The sequence below is a fragment of the Macaca thibetana genome, chromosome 6, assembly GCF_024542745.1.
Source record: "Macaca thibetana thibetana isolate TM-01 chromosome 6, ASM2454274v1, whole genome shotgun sequence".
Classification (NCBI taxonomy): domain Eukaryota; kingdom Metazoa; phylum Chordata; class Mammalia; order Primates; family Cercopithecidae; genus Macaca; species Macaca thibetana.
This window is the reverse complement of record NC_065583.1, coordinates 161,501,544-161,514,283: the sequence shown is the minus strand read 5'-3', so window position 1 is coordinate 161,514,283 and position 12,740 is coordinate 161,501,544. Positions and strand designations below refer to the sequence as shown.

The 12,740-nt window shown below is 42.1% G+C and overlaps 1 pseudogene; it reads left to right on the top strand.

Moving 5' to 3' along the window:
- The first annotated feature begins 803 nt into the window (after positions 1 to 803).
- On the top strand, positions 804 to 2,074 carry LOC126957178 (selenide, water dikinase 2-like; annotated as a pseudogene).
- Positions 2,075 to 12,740: the final 10,666 nt, after the last annotated feature.

Sequence of the window (12,740 nt, the reverse complement as noted above, 5' to 3'; positions counted from 1 at the left end):
TTTTGCTGAAGCTGCTGGATAAATGTCTCCTACCTACCTTTTCTGGAAAAAGCCCCAGACATCCCCCTCTCATGTGCCCTTGGCCTGGGGGCACTGCCCTTCCTGGCATCCCTGGCTCAGGCATTGGAGCCCACATAGTCACCAGCATGAATTTCAATCCCTATTCTCCGGCACCTGAATAGATAGGAGTTCAGCACATGCTCCAAATAACCCTGGGACCCAGGCTAGGTGAACTGTTAACCTGCAATGGGCCTGCCTAGCCTTCAAAGGTCAGATGACATGAAATGCTCCTCAGTGTTTTAAGATATTAGTCACACAGTAAACAAAAATACAGAGATTCTTGGAGGAGGCAGTGGTTGAAATATTAGAAGCAGACATGTCAGAACAGGAATATCCTGTCATCCTTGCTTTGCCTCATAAACAGACGGGTACAGAGGCTGGGACATAATTCCTAGGCTGCTCTTATGACTTTATATCTCAAAATACTCAACATCGATTTCTGGGTTTCCCAAAAGTTGGCTCCAACACGTATCTCCTCTTTTCTGTAGATCCAGTCTCTTCAAATACTGGCTCTTTGTGCCATGCAAGCATGTTAAAAACCTCTCCCATTTTGGAGGAAGGCCAGGGAGGGGTGGCGTGGGCGAGTAGGGTGTCCAGAATGGTGCCCGGGAGAATCTCTGTGGGAGATATTTGACTGTTACTTCTTATTAACTTGAGTGGAAACCAAAAGGGCCCTCTCCTCTTCTCCCCTTTCCTCAGGCCTTTCCAGCAGGCGCGATGGCGGAAGCCCCGTGACGGTGGCCATGGCGGCGGCGGAAGTCTCCTCGGGTCTGGCGGCTTTGTCTCTGGGCTGGGCCTTCTCGAGTTACTGGCCCTTTCAGCCCCAGTTGTGGGGTCTCAGCCTGGGCTGGCGACTGACGGGCTTCTCCGGCAGGAAAGGCTGAGGCTGCAAGGTCTCGCAGGAGGCACTGCCCAAACTCCTGGCCAGACTGACACAGCCCACACCCAGCCGGGCCGAGGCTGCCCAGGAAGCACCCCTGCCAGAGGGGGCGGACCCTGGCCCAGCCCTTCCAGTCCTGGGCATTGGGATAGACCCTTGCGTCATCTTGCTGAGGCATGGGGGCCTGTCACTGGTGCAGACCATGGACTTCTTTTACCCCTTGGTGGAGGATCCCTACATGATGGGGTGCATAGCTTGTGCCAGCGTGCTGAGTGACCTCTAGGCCATGGGCATTACTAAGTGTGATAACATGTTGACGTTACTCAGCCTTAGCCAGAGTATGAGTGAGGAGGAACACGAAAAGATAATGCCACTCATGATCAAAGGCTTTCGGGACGCTACCGAGGAGGGAGGAACTGCAGTGACAGGTGGACAAATGGTGGTCAGCTCTTGGCTTATCATCGGTGGAGTTGCCACTGTGGTATATAGGCCAAGTGCATTCATAATGCCTAATAATGCTGCTGTTGGGGATGTGCTGGTGTTAACCAAACCCTTAGGAACCCAAGTTGCTGTCAATGCCCACCAATAGCTGGATGATACTGAAAGATGGAATCAGGTGTGATCCTCAGAGAAGTAGTAGAGCTGGCCTATCAGGAAGCCACGCTCAGTATGGCTACCATTAACTGAACTGCTGCTGGATTAATGCACAAATTTAATGCCCATGTGGCCACAGATATCACAGGCTTTGGCATTCTAGGACACTCTCAGAACCTCGTGAAGCAACAAAGAAATGATGTGTCCTTTGTCATTTGTAATCTGCCAGTCATTGCCAAGATGGCTGCCATCAGCAAGGCCAGTGGGCAGTTTGGGTTTCTTCAAGGAACCTCAGCTGAAACCTCAGGAGGATTACTGATTTGTCTTCCAAGAGAACAGGTGGCTCACTTTTGTTCTGAAAAAAGATCTTCCAAGACCAGAGAGGGTCACCAAGCATGGATTGTTAGCATTGTGGAAAAGGGAAACCAGACAGCTCGGATCATTGAAAAGCCTTGAGTTATTGAGGTCCTACCTTGCGGGGCCACTGCTGCTGTTCTTGGTCCTGCACATTCCAATGCATCCTCAGAGCCTAGCTCATGAAATGACATGGCACAAGTTGTTTAGAGCTTAGGGCCTTTGTAAACAATCATGGACAATTCTCAGGAGCTGATTTAAGAAATTCCCAAAGAAGGCTACCTACATAGTGGTTGCAGCTGCCCTTTCTAGGTGATCTGAATTAGCCCATCAAAAGTTGCCTGTGTGTGCATTCCAAGGCCGGAAGTATTATTTTGAACTTTGTGGGGATATCTGTTCATCTCCTGGGTAGAAGAGGAGCAGAAAAACTTGTTTCCTCTTTCCAAAGTAAGATGAGGCTACTCCAGTTTGAGGGATTTTTTTTTGCATTAGGTTGATTAATTTCTGCACAGGGAGTGAGATTATTTATTAAAATTGCATACACACAAAAGTAAATTGCACAATGAAAAAAATTTAGATCTGAAGCAAATGAGTTTGGACCAATACCATTGATAAATCTAAGTTGTTATGGGAGATCTTATAATGCAATGTCAAATTCTTTATTAGATTTTTCTGAAGTACTGGCTCTTTCCTGCTCTGGACAAGAATTGAGCAGCTTGTTTAAAGACTGGGAAAGGAGGACCTGCAATCATCTGACTTGGTCTCTGTTAATCATGTCTCTCCCTCTAAACCCCATTAAGGACTGGAAGAGGCAGAAAGAGCCCTAGAGCCCAGGTCTTGGTGGTCATTAAGATGTTAAATCTTGTGCTGAACATTTCTGGTGATTTAATCAATAAAGAGTAATTTCTAGCTAAAAAACCAAAATGTCTTCCATTTTAGAACACAAAATCCTCCTTTGACTATCCTCCTTTTCCTCCCAACAGTTGCTTCTCTTTCTTTTTCTAGATCTGTATGTCTCAGTCTTTGGTGTACATCAGAATCAGCTACAGAACTTGTTACAGAACACATTACTGAGCCTCATCCTCAGAGTTTCTGAGTTTCTGATTTGGTAGGTTGGGGTCGGGTCCAAGAACGTGCATTTCTAACAAGTTCTTAGGGGATGCTGACAGTTGGGGACCCACTTTGAGAACCACTACTCTAAAAAGCACCCTCTGTGTTCATTGACTTTGCTTGCTCTTTTTCCATTCACTACCCAACCTGCTGTCACCTGTCTGCTGCCCCACACCACTGACCTCCAAAGGTCAAATCAAATGCAGTGGAGCTTTGCATCACGTCTTACTCAAGTCCTCTCTGACGTTGGTTCCCTGGCCACATCGCTCTCTTTCTTCCTTTGGCTTCCCTGACATCACTCCTTCCCAACTGTCTCCTTCCTTTCTGGCTGCTCTTTTTGAGTTGCCTTTTCAGGAACCTCTTCTCCTGCCCATGGTGTGTTTCAGTTTTCTTCCAGGTGCTGCTCTTGTCCTCTGCACTTTTCACTCTGTATTCTTCCTGGATGCCTCACCCACAGTACAGCTTTGACTGGCATGCCAGTAACCCTCAGATCCACTTCTCTACCGCAAGGCTCTCTTCTAGCTCTTCATCTGCATATGCAGACTCACAAAGTTAGACATGTCCCCAGGTGGGCTTGTTATATTTGCCCTCAAATGGCCCACTTGTTTGACTTATCTTCAGGATGGGCAACTATTTTACCCTGACCCAGACATCTGTGTGTCATTCTTACTTTTTTCTCCCTCACTTTTGTTCCTGACATTCATCATCAAGATCTCTCTCATATTGCCCTCTTTTCATTTTTCATTGCTAATGCCTCAGTTTCCTACTGTTTGTAGTTCCTGAGTATTAGCTTTGCAGTGTTTCTAGGCACTTTTTAAATACTGGGAATATATAGGGGTCCCTCAAATCAGGTAACATTTTGCTATTCCATAAATTCTGGTTTTGCCATTTGATGCTATATCATTTTATACAATAAGACATTTTATTTTATTATTTTTTTTGAGACAAAGTCTCACTGTGTCACGCACGCTAGAGTGTAGTAGTGCCATCACAGCTCACTGCAGCCTGAACCTCTGGGGCTCAAGTGGTCCTTCTGCCTCAGCCTCCAGAGTAGCTGGGACTACAGGTACACACCACCATACCCAGCTAATTTTTCTGAAAAATTGTTTTGCAGAGATGGGGTTAGAATCCTGTTGCCCAGGCAGGTTAGAATCCTGGGGTGAGGCAGTCCTTCCAACTCAGCCTCCCAAAGCACTGTGATTACAAGTGTGGGCCACCACACCTGGCCAAAAAGAATTTTACTACTAATAAAAGTAATGCGGGAGGCATGCATTCTTAGCTCCATTTCAGATGAGGAAACTGAGGCTCTGAGAAGGTAATAGAGTTAGAAAAAAGTGGAGCCAAGGATACAAACAAGGTCTGCCAAAAGCAAGTAGTGGAAAATGAAAAATGTCTAGCTCCTTCCATGTAGAATTGGAAGAGTATAGTTCCATTATTTTGTTGAAGTGCAGTAAGTTTTAATAAACACAGACATTTCTGTAGTAAAGCATATTCGTACAGTAAAGTGAAAAATGTACAAAAGCAAAATATGATCTAGTGACCCATTTCTATATGCAATTTTTTCTCTCTCTCTCCGTCTCTCTGTATGTGTGTATGTGCATGGGTGTGTATATGTAGTTTCACGAAAATTGTAAAACTTTTTATTTGGAAATAATTGTAGATTTTCAGGAACTTGCAAAGATGGTACAGAGAGGCCCTGGGTCCTCTTTATCCAGTGGTTACATCTTGTATAACTATAGTACAATATCAAAGCCAGCAAATTGACATTGGTACTATATAAGTAATGCATAGTTCCATGCCATTCTGTCACAGGTGTAGATTTATGTGACCACCACCGTAATCAAGATATAGCACTACTCTGTCACCACAAAGATCTTCCTCATGCTACCTCTTTATAATCATTTCCTCTTCCCTTCACCATTCCTAACCCCCAGCTACCACTAATCTGTTCTCCATCTCTATAATTTGTCATTTTGAGAATGTTGTATAAATGGAATTTTATGGTATGTGACCTCTTGAGACTGACTTTTTTCCACTCCATAATGTCCTTGCCTATAGTTGGGTAATGTTTTTAAACCCCTCTTTGCCAATATCTGTCTTTTAGTTGTCTCTCTCTCACTGATTTCAAGATTTATTTACTTTTAGTGTGTATGTATGTATGTATGTATGTACGTAGGTACGTATTTATTTTATTTGAGACAGAGTCTAGTTCTGTTGCCCAGGCTGGAATGCAGTGGCACGATCTCGGCTCACTTCTATCTCTGCCTCCCAGGTTCAAACCATTCTCCTGCCTCAGCCTCCCGAGTAACTGGGGACTATAGGCATGTGCCACCACGCCTGGCTAATTTTTGTATTTTTTGGTGGAGATGGAGTTTCACCATGTTGCCCAGGCTGGTCTTGAACTCCTGACCTCAAATGATCCACCTGCCTTGGCCTCCCAGAGTGCTGGGATTACAGGCATGAGCCACCATGTCCGGCCACCTTTAGTTTTTACAAGATTAACTAATGTGTGTCCTGACATGGATTTCTTTAGGTTTATTCTGTTTAGAATTCATATAGCTTCTTCTTTCTTTAAGTTGTGTCTTTTACCAAACTTGGGAAATTTTTAGTTATTGTATATTTTAATACTTTTTAAGCCCACCTTCTTTCTCGTCTCCTTCTGGGACTCAAATGACATGAGTGTTTGATTTCTTTGTTATAGTCGTATAGGTTCCTGAGTTTGTTCTTTTTTTTTTTTTCAGTTATTTTATTTTTTTCTGTTGTTCATATTGAGTAATTTCTATTCTCCCACCTCAGCTTCCTGAGTAGCTGGGACTATAGGTGTGCACCACCATGCCTGGCTAATTTTTGTATTTTTAGTAGAGACAGGTTTTTGCCATGTTGGCCAGGCTGGTCTTGAACTCCTGACCTCAAGTGATTGGCCTGCCTTGGCCTCTCAAAGTGTTGTGATTACAGGTGTGAGCCACAGTGCCTGGCCAATTTCTATTGTTCTAGCCTCAAGTTCTCTGATTCTTTTCTCTGTCCTTTCCCTTCTCCTGTGATGCTCATCTATTGAGATTTTTTTTTTTGTATATTTTAGTTATAAAATTTATATTTGGTTTTTCTTTACATCTTCTATTTGCTCAGATTTTCTCTTTTTTCATTTGTTTCAAGACAGTTTTCATAATTGTTCATTGAAGCCTTTTTATGATGGCTGCTTTAAAATCTTTATCAGACAATTCCAAAATTATTAGCTTGGTGATGGCATCTGTGGACTGTCTTTTCTTATTTAATGTGAGATTTTCCTGGTTCTAGATGTGATAAGTGATGTTGTATTTTACTCTGGATATTTTGGGTATTACATCATGAGACTGTAGTTCTTACTTCTGTTTAGCAGCTTCCTCTGACATGTGCTGCAGGGAAAGAAGTGCACCACCTTGTTACTGCCAGGTAGGGGTGAAAATCTAGTTTCCCCACTTAGTTTCCTTTATGCCTCCAGGGGCAGGACCCCCATTACTACTGGGTGGAGGTGGATTGCAGGCTCCTTGTAGACCTCAGCTGACAACCACTGTGGCTGGGAAGAGAGGAACGTCTCACTACTGCTCCCCATGCGGCCTCCACTGACACTGTTTGAGGGGTGCTTACCACTAGATGGTGGTGAGATTTCTGGCCTCCCAAACCCTTTCGATAAGCTAGGGAGGAGGAGGAATGCCTTATTAGCTCTGGGTGGAAGTGGAAGCCCAAGATCCCCATATGGTCTCCATTGACACCATGAAGGAGGTTTCACTTCGCTGGCGTGGGTAAGAATACTGGCTCCCCACTCAATCGTCTTTCCTAATAATGGGATGGAGGAGATACAGTGAAGTGTGATTGTTACCGCTGGGAGAGGGTGGAATTCCAGGATCCCCTCCTGGCTTTGGCTGATGGAGGAGGACGTGGGGCTCTGTTTTTCTGTGGTGCATGACTACTGGGGTAGAGTGGCTATTGTCCAAAAGTTTTCTGTCTTGCTATGCTGTACCTTTCCTTGTTCTTTTTTCTTTTCTTTTCTTTTCTTTTTTTTTGAGATGGAGTTTTGCTCTGTTGCCCAGGCTGGGAGTACAGTGGCATGACCTCGGCTCACTGTAACCTCCACCTCCCAGGTTCAAGTGACCATCCTGCCTCAGCCTCCTGAGTTGCTGGGATTACAGGTGTGTGCCACCACACGCCCAGCTAATTTTTGTACTTTTAGTAGAGACAGGGTTTCACCATGTTGGCCAGGCTAGTCTCGAACTCTTGGCCTGAAATGATCCACCCTCCTTGGCCTCCCAAAGTGCTGGGATTACAGGCATGAGCCACCACTCCCAGCCATACCTTTCCTTGTTCTTCGACTAGAAGCAGTAGCTTCTCCTGGGGGTGTTTTTAGTCTGCACCTGTTACTGCTTTTCCATTGCTGGCTTCTCTGGCACCATGTCTGGGATGAGTGAGGCAAAAAGAAAACCCAGGGAACTTGTCACAGTGTGGTCCTCAGGGTTCCGGGCCCTTGTCCGTTTGCCTTCGTTTCATCACCTTTTAGAGTCTTGTTATGTTTGTTTTATGCATAACATCTGAGGTTTTCGGTGTACTTTAACTTCATTTGTTTAGATAAAAGGCAGTCGTGCTTTCCTAGGAATGTTCCTGAAAAGCTGCGTACTGATGGTCTGTGAGTGCTAAAGTGTGCTACCACCTCTAAAGGCCCCAGGCCTTCCCATCCCAAGCATCTATTCCTGCATGTCCTACAGGCACTTACGCTGACAGATCAGCCTCAGGTCCCTTCCTCTGTTTCCACTATTTCAACCAGAGATCCTAACTATCAGTGCTGTCATCTGAGGCCGCGCCTTGGAAGGCCATTTAGATAGACCCTTCCTCACACAAGCGATTATTCCCCACATCTAACCGATCTCACTTCCTGAGCACATTTTGAGCTAACCATGTCCTGCCTATATTCCCTTGCTGTATTTGAGCCATTATTATCTCTCACCTGTACTGTTGCCATAACTTCTTAACACATCTCTTTGCATCCGCTTTGTCCCCTCTGAGCCACTCATCCATGGTTCTGAAATGCATCTTTCTAACATGAACCTTTTCAACCCTTCAAGTCTGGCTCTGGGTCTCCCCAAGACCTTTTAGCCAAGGGGCAGAGAACTTGTGATTAGGCCTCCATCTCTAGCCTCACCCTCAGCCACAACCTTCTGGAATATTCCCGCACAGTGTCACTGGCTGCAAGCTATCAATCACATCCCCGAAGGCTTCCCCTGGACCCTTGCACACTGTTTTTCTTCTGTTGGGAATGCCCTCACTTACTCTTTCCTCCTTGTCTCCAATCTGATCCTCAAAATGTAATGCATATATTACTTTATTTGGGAAGATTTCCTAGATACTGTACTTCTGTCATTGCACTTAGTACAAGGTATTATAGTTATGTTTATTTACACATCTAACTCTCCTGGAGACTATTAATTCCCTTCTGAGAGGGGACATGTCTGACCGCAGAGTAGCATCGTGTAGTGCTCAAAAAGAAGGACACCGGAGTCCTGAGTTTATATTCAGACTCCTGCTTATTAGTTCTATGGTCTCAGGGAATTTATGAAATGTCTTTGTGTCTCAAATTTAATTGCATGTGAAATGGAGATTATCGTGATGATTGAATGAGGTAATACATTGAAATTGCATAGCACAGTGCCTGTCACAAAATAAGCTCTTAATAGTTGTTAGTTATGATGATGATTTAATTTGCTGTAATTTACCAAACTATTCTCCCATTGTGGAATATTTGTATTGCTTCTATTTTTTTTTTCCTATCATAGCTAACCCTGGTAGAAAATGTAAAAAACAAAACACAAGAGATGACTAGAATTGGGATTACTTCTACGCCTTTGTATCTGAAGTCGACAAAATCAACTTAATTTTCTATCTAAGTTTGAAGTGGTTGCTGAAAAATTTTGGTATTCTTCGTGACCTCTTCCATGCTGCAAAGCACATTGGAGCTTTTAAGATTAATTAGATTTTTCTCTCCTGCTTAGCTATTGGAAGAGAAAAATCTCAAAGGAAGCACATAACAAATGAATTTGTACTTGAGCAATGGATGGTGTGAATGCATTATATTTCAGTTTCTGTATTTGGAATTTTCTGCTCTTAGATGTGTCTACTTGAGGTTTTGAAGAACTCCTTGACCTTGTTTCTTCTGTACCTATCTCTACCCCAAATAGCAGGTTTGTAAACACAAATTAAGTGAAAGGTACAAACTTCCTCCTAAGGAAGGAAGGAGGGAGTGCTAAGGGAAAGCTCATTTGAGGAGTTGGGACTCTCATTATTAAAGTGATACTGGTTTTAGCCTCTTACTCATTTCAGGCTGCTATAACAAATACCATAGACGGAGTGGCCTAACCAACATTTATTTCTCATAGTCATGGAAGTTGGAAAGTCTAAGATCAAGGTGCTGGCTGATTCAGTTCCTCTTGAGGACCTTCTTTCTGATTTGAAGACTAATGACTTCTTGATGTATTCTCACATGGTGGACAGAAAGATTCTCACTCTGTTTCTTTTTATAAGGGCACTAATCCCATTCATGAGCACTCCACACTCAAGACCTGATTACAGATGGTTCCCAGCTTATGATGGTTTAATGACTTTTTGACTTTACAGTGGTGTGAAAGTTATACTGTACTTTGAGTACCCATATAACCATATTTTGTTTACTTTTTAGTACTGTATTTAATAAATTACATGAGATATTCAATAACAAAGTAGGCTTTGTGTTAGATGATTTTGCCCAACTGTAGGTGAATGTAACTGTTCTGAGCATAGAAGGTAGGCTAGGCTAAGCTATCATATTGAGTAGGTTAGGAAGATTAATTGTATATATTAAACAATGTTGTTGATCAGAAACATTCAGAATTTACATGAACAAAAATAAACCTTGGTTATATTACTCTACTGAGATTTGGGGGTTTATCCACTCATCACTGGTGGTCTCTTAGTTAATACAACAGTTCTAGGTTTTTTGCTTAGATTTAGTATTTCTTTTCTGTTTCCAGACTAGCACTGTCATTAAGACCATGAGCTTTGGAACTAGACAGAGTTTGCATGGGATCCTCTTACTAGCTACATAAATATTTTAAATTTTCAGAAACTCAGTTCCTTCATCCATAAAATGAAGATATAAAAATCTTCTAGTTAGGATTATTGTGAGAATTAAATAGGAATACTTTTCACAGTGCCTGGCACATAATAAATGATCAGTGATGGTATGGAAATTTTATTTTTATCCTTCTCACATTAATAAAAATGATTCTGAATTAGTGTATTTTAATTATTTTCCCTATGATTTCAATTTTTTCTATTGTCAGGTAATGTGCTATACATTTCTATCTACTCAGTTATTTTCATCTTCTTTGTGTAAACATTCCACTCTTCACTTGGAAAAAAATTCATCCTTCAGAGTCTAAAAAATTATCACCTGTGGTAGATTTTAGTTTCCCAAAATACAACAATGATATTTCCCATCTCTTCTAGAGCCTTATAATTTATCCACTCAGTGGCCGACAGGACTTTGTGACCATGTGAATAGCATGTGGCAGAACTGATGTTGTGTGACTTCTGAGGCTAGGTCATAAAACCCAATGTGGCTGCCACTAATTTTCTCTCTTTCTCCCTTTTAAATTAATTAATTAACTGTTTCTAGAGACAAGATCTCACTCTGTTGCCCAGGCTGGGGTGCCATGGTACAATCATAACTTACTGTAATCTTGAATTCTAGGCTCAAGCAATCCTCTTGCCTAAGTCTCCAGAGTAGCTAGAACTACAGGCACATGCTACCATTCCTGACTAATTTTTATTTTTATTTTTCATAGAGCTGGAGTCTCACTGTATTGCCCAGGCTGGTCTTGAATTCCTGAGCTCAAGCAATCCTTCAGCCTCAGTCTTCCAATGTGCTGGGATTATAGGCATGAGCATTGTGCCTGGTCTAATTTAATTTTTTTTATTTAGAGACAGAGTCTGGCCCTGTTACCCAGGCTAACATGCAGTGGTGCAGTCATAGCTTACTGCAGCCTCGAACTCCTGGGCTCAATAGATTTTACTGCCTTGGCCTTCCAAAGTGCGGGATTACAGGTATGAGCCACTGCTCCCAGTCATCCCCTCTCTTTTCCACTTTCTCCCCCTACAGGAAGCTTAAATTTAACATCCAGCCATGTTGTGAGGGAGCCCAGGTAACAGGAAGATGCTGTGTATGGGTGTTGTAGCTAACAGTCCCAAGTTATGAGCATCAATCTCCAGAAGTATGGGTGAAGGAGCCTTCAGATGATTCTAGTGACCAAGCCTTCAAGCAGCCCCAGCTGATGCTGAGTGGAGCAGAGAAACATCAGCCCTTCTGAGCTCTGACCAAATCGCAGATTCACCATGCACAACCTCATTGATTGTCAGGGAAGTACAAATGAAATTTACAGTAAGATACTACTACAGGTCCACCAGAATGGCTAAAATTTTAGGGCCAACAATACTAAGTGCTGATAAGGATATGAAACAACTGGAACTCTCACCCACTCCACAGTTTTTAGACTGTAGAGTTGGGAGTCTGAATTCATACAACCACTTTTGAAGACTGCTTGGCAGTATCTGCTAAAGATTAACATACACATATTTTCTAGCCCAGTGTTTCCTTTCCTAGTACATATTCAACAGAATTGTGTATATCTGCACACTAAATACATAAATATCCTCAAACTAGAATGTACCCAAATATCCATCAATAGTAGAATGGATTAATGGATTAAAAACTCATAGTATAGTTACACACTGAAATATTGTGCAGCAAAAAAACCTTATAACTACTGTAACAATATAAATAAATCTCAAAAATGGTATTAAGTGAACAATGCCAGACATGAAAGAGTCCTATTATATTAATATAATGTTAATATAAAATACAAATGTATAAATTTGAAGTTATTCATATAGTCTAATAAACTTCAATATATGAATTTGAATTTATTAATATAATTTAATAAACTTAAACTAGTTATGTAAACTAGTTTCATAAAGTTTAAAAACAGGCAAAACAATTAATGTCTTAGAAGTCAATAATGTGGTTACCTTCAGAGAGGAGGGAGGAAAGAATGATTGCTAGGAGGCATAGCAGGTCTTTTGGAACTCTTCAGTGTTCTAGTTTGACCTGGGTTGTGGTTGCACAGGTGAGCTTGCTTTGTGATCATTCCGTGAGCTGTACACTTGCGACTTCTACACTTTTCTACATGTGCATTATGCATCAACAAAAAAATCTAAAAATGTCAACTAGAAATAATAAATATTTGGAAAAGTTTAAAAAAACACACAAATTGCAGGTTCAGGAGAAAAATAAATGTCATCATAATCCTAATCTACTAAATTTGGGGGTGGTCTATTAAACAGCGATAAACAGCAGAACACCTCCTCTGTGAAGCCATCCTTATGACCTCTTGGTTTTCCTGCTTCCTCAGGACTAAAAGCTTTTCTCTGTGCTCCTTTAGCATTTTATTTATTTTTCTAGGACTTAAAAGTCTGTGAAGTCTTCGAGGGCAAACATCAAAGCTTATTCTTTTTTGTACCACCTGTGGCATTTAACTCAGTACCTGGTATAGCGCAGGTACTGAGCACATGTTGGTTAAAGGACACTTGAGTTTATTTTGCCTTTCTTTGTCAGAGCACTTATGCCACAGACAGAAATTTCCACTCTGTATTAAGTTCTCTTGTGAAATGGCATCTGGAGCAC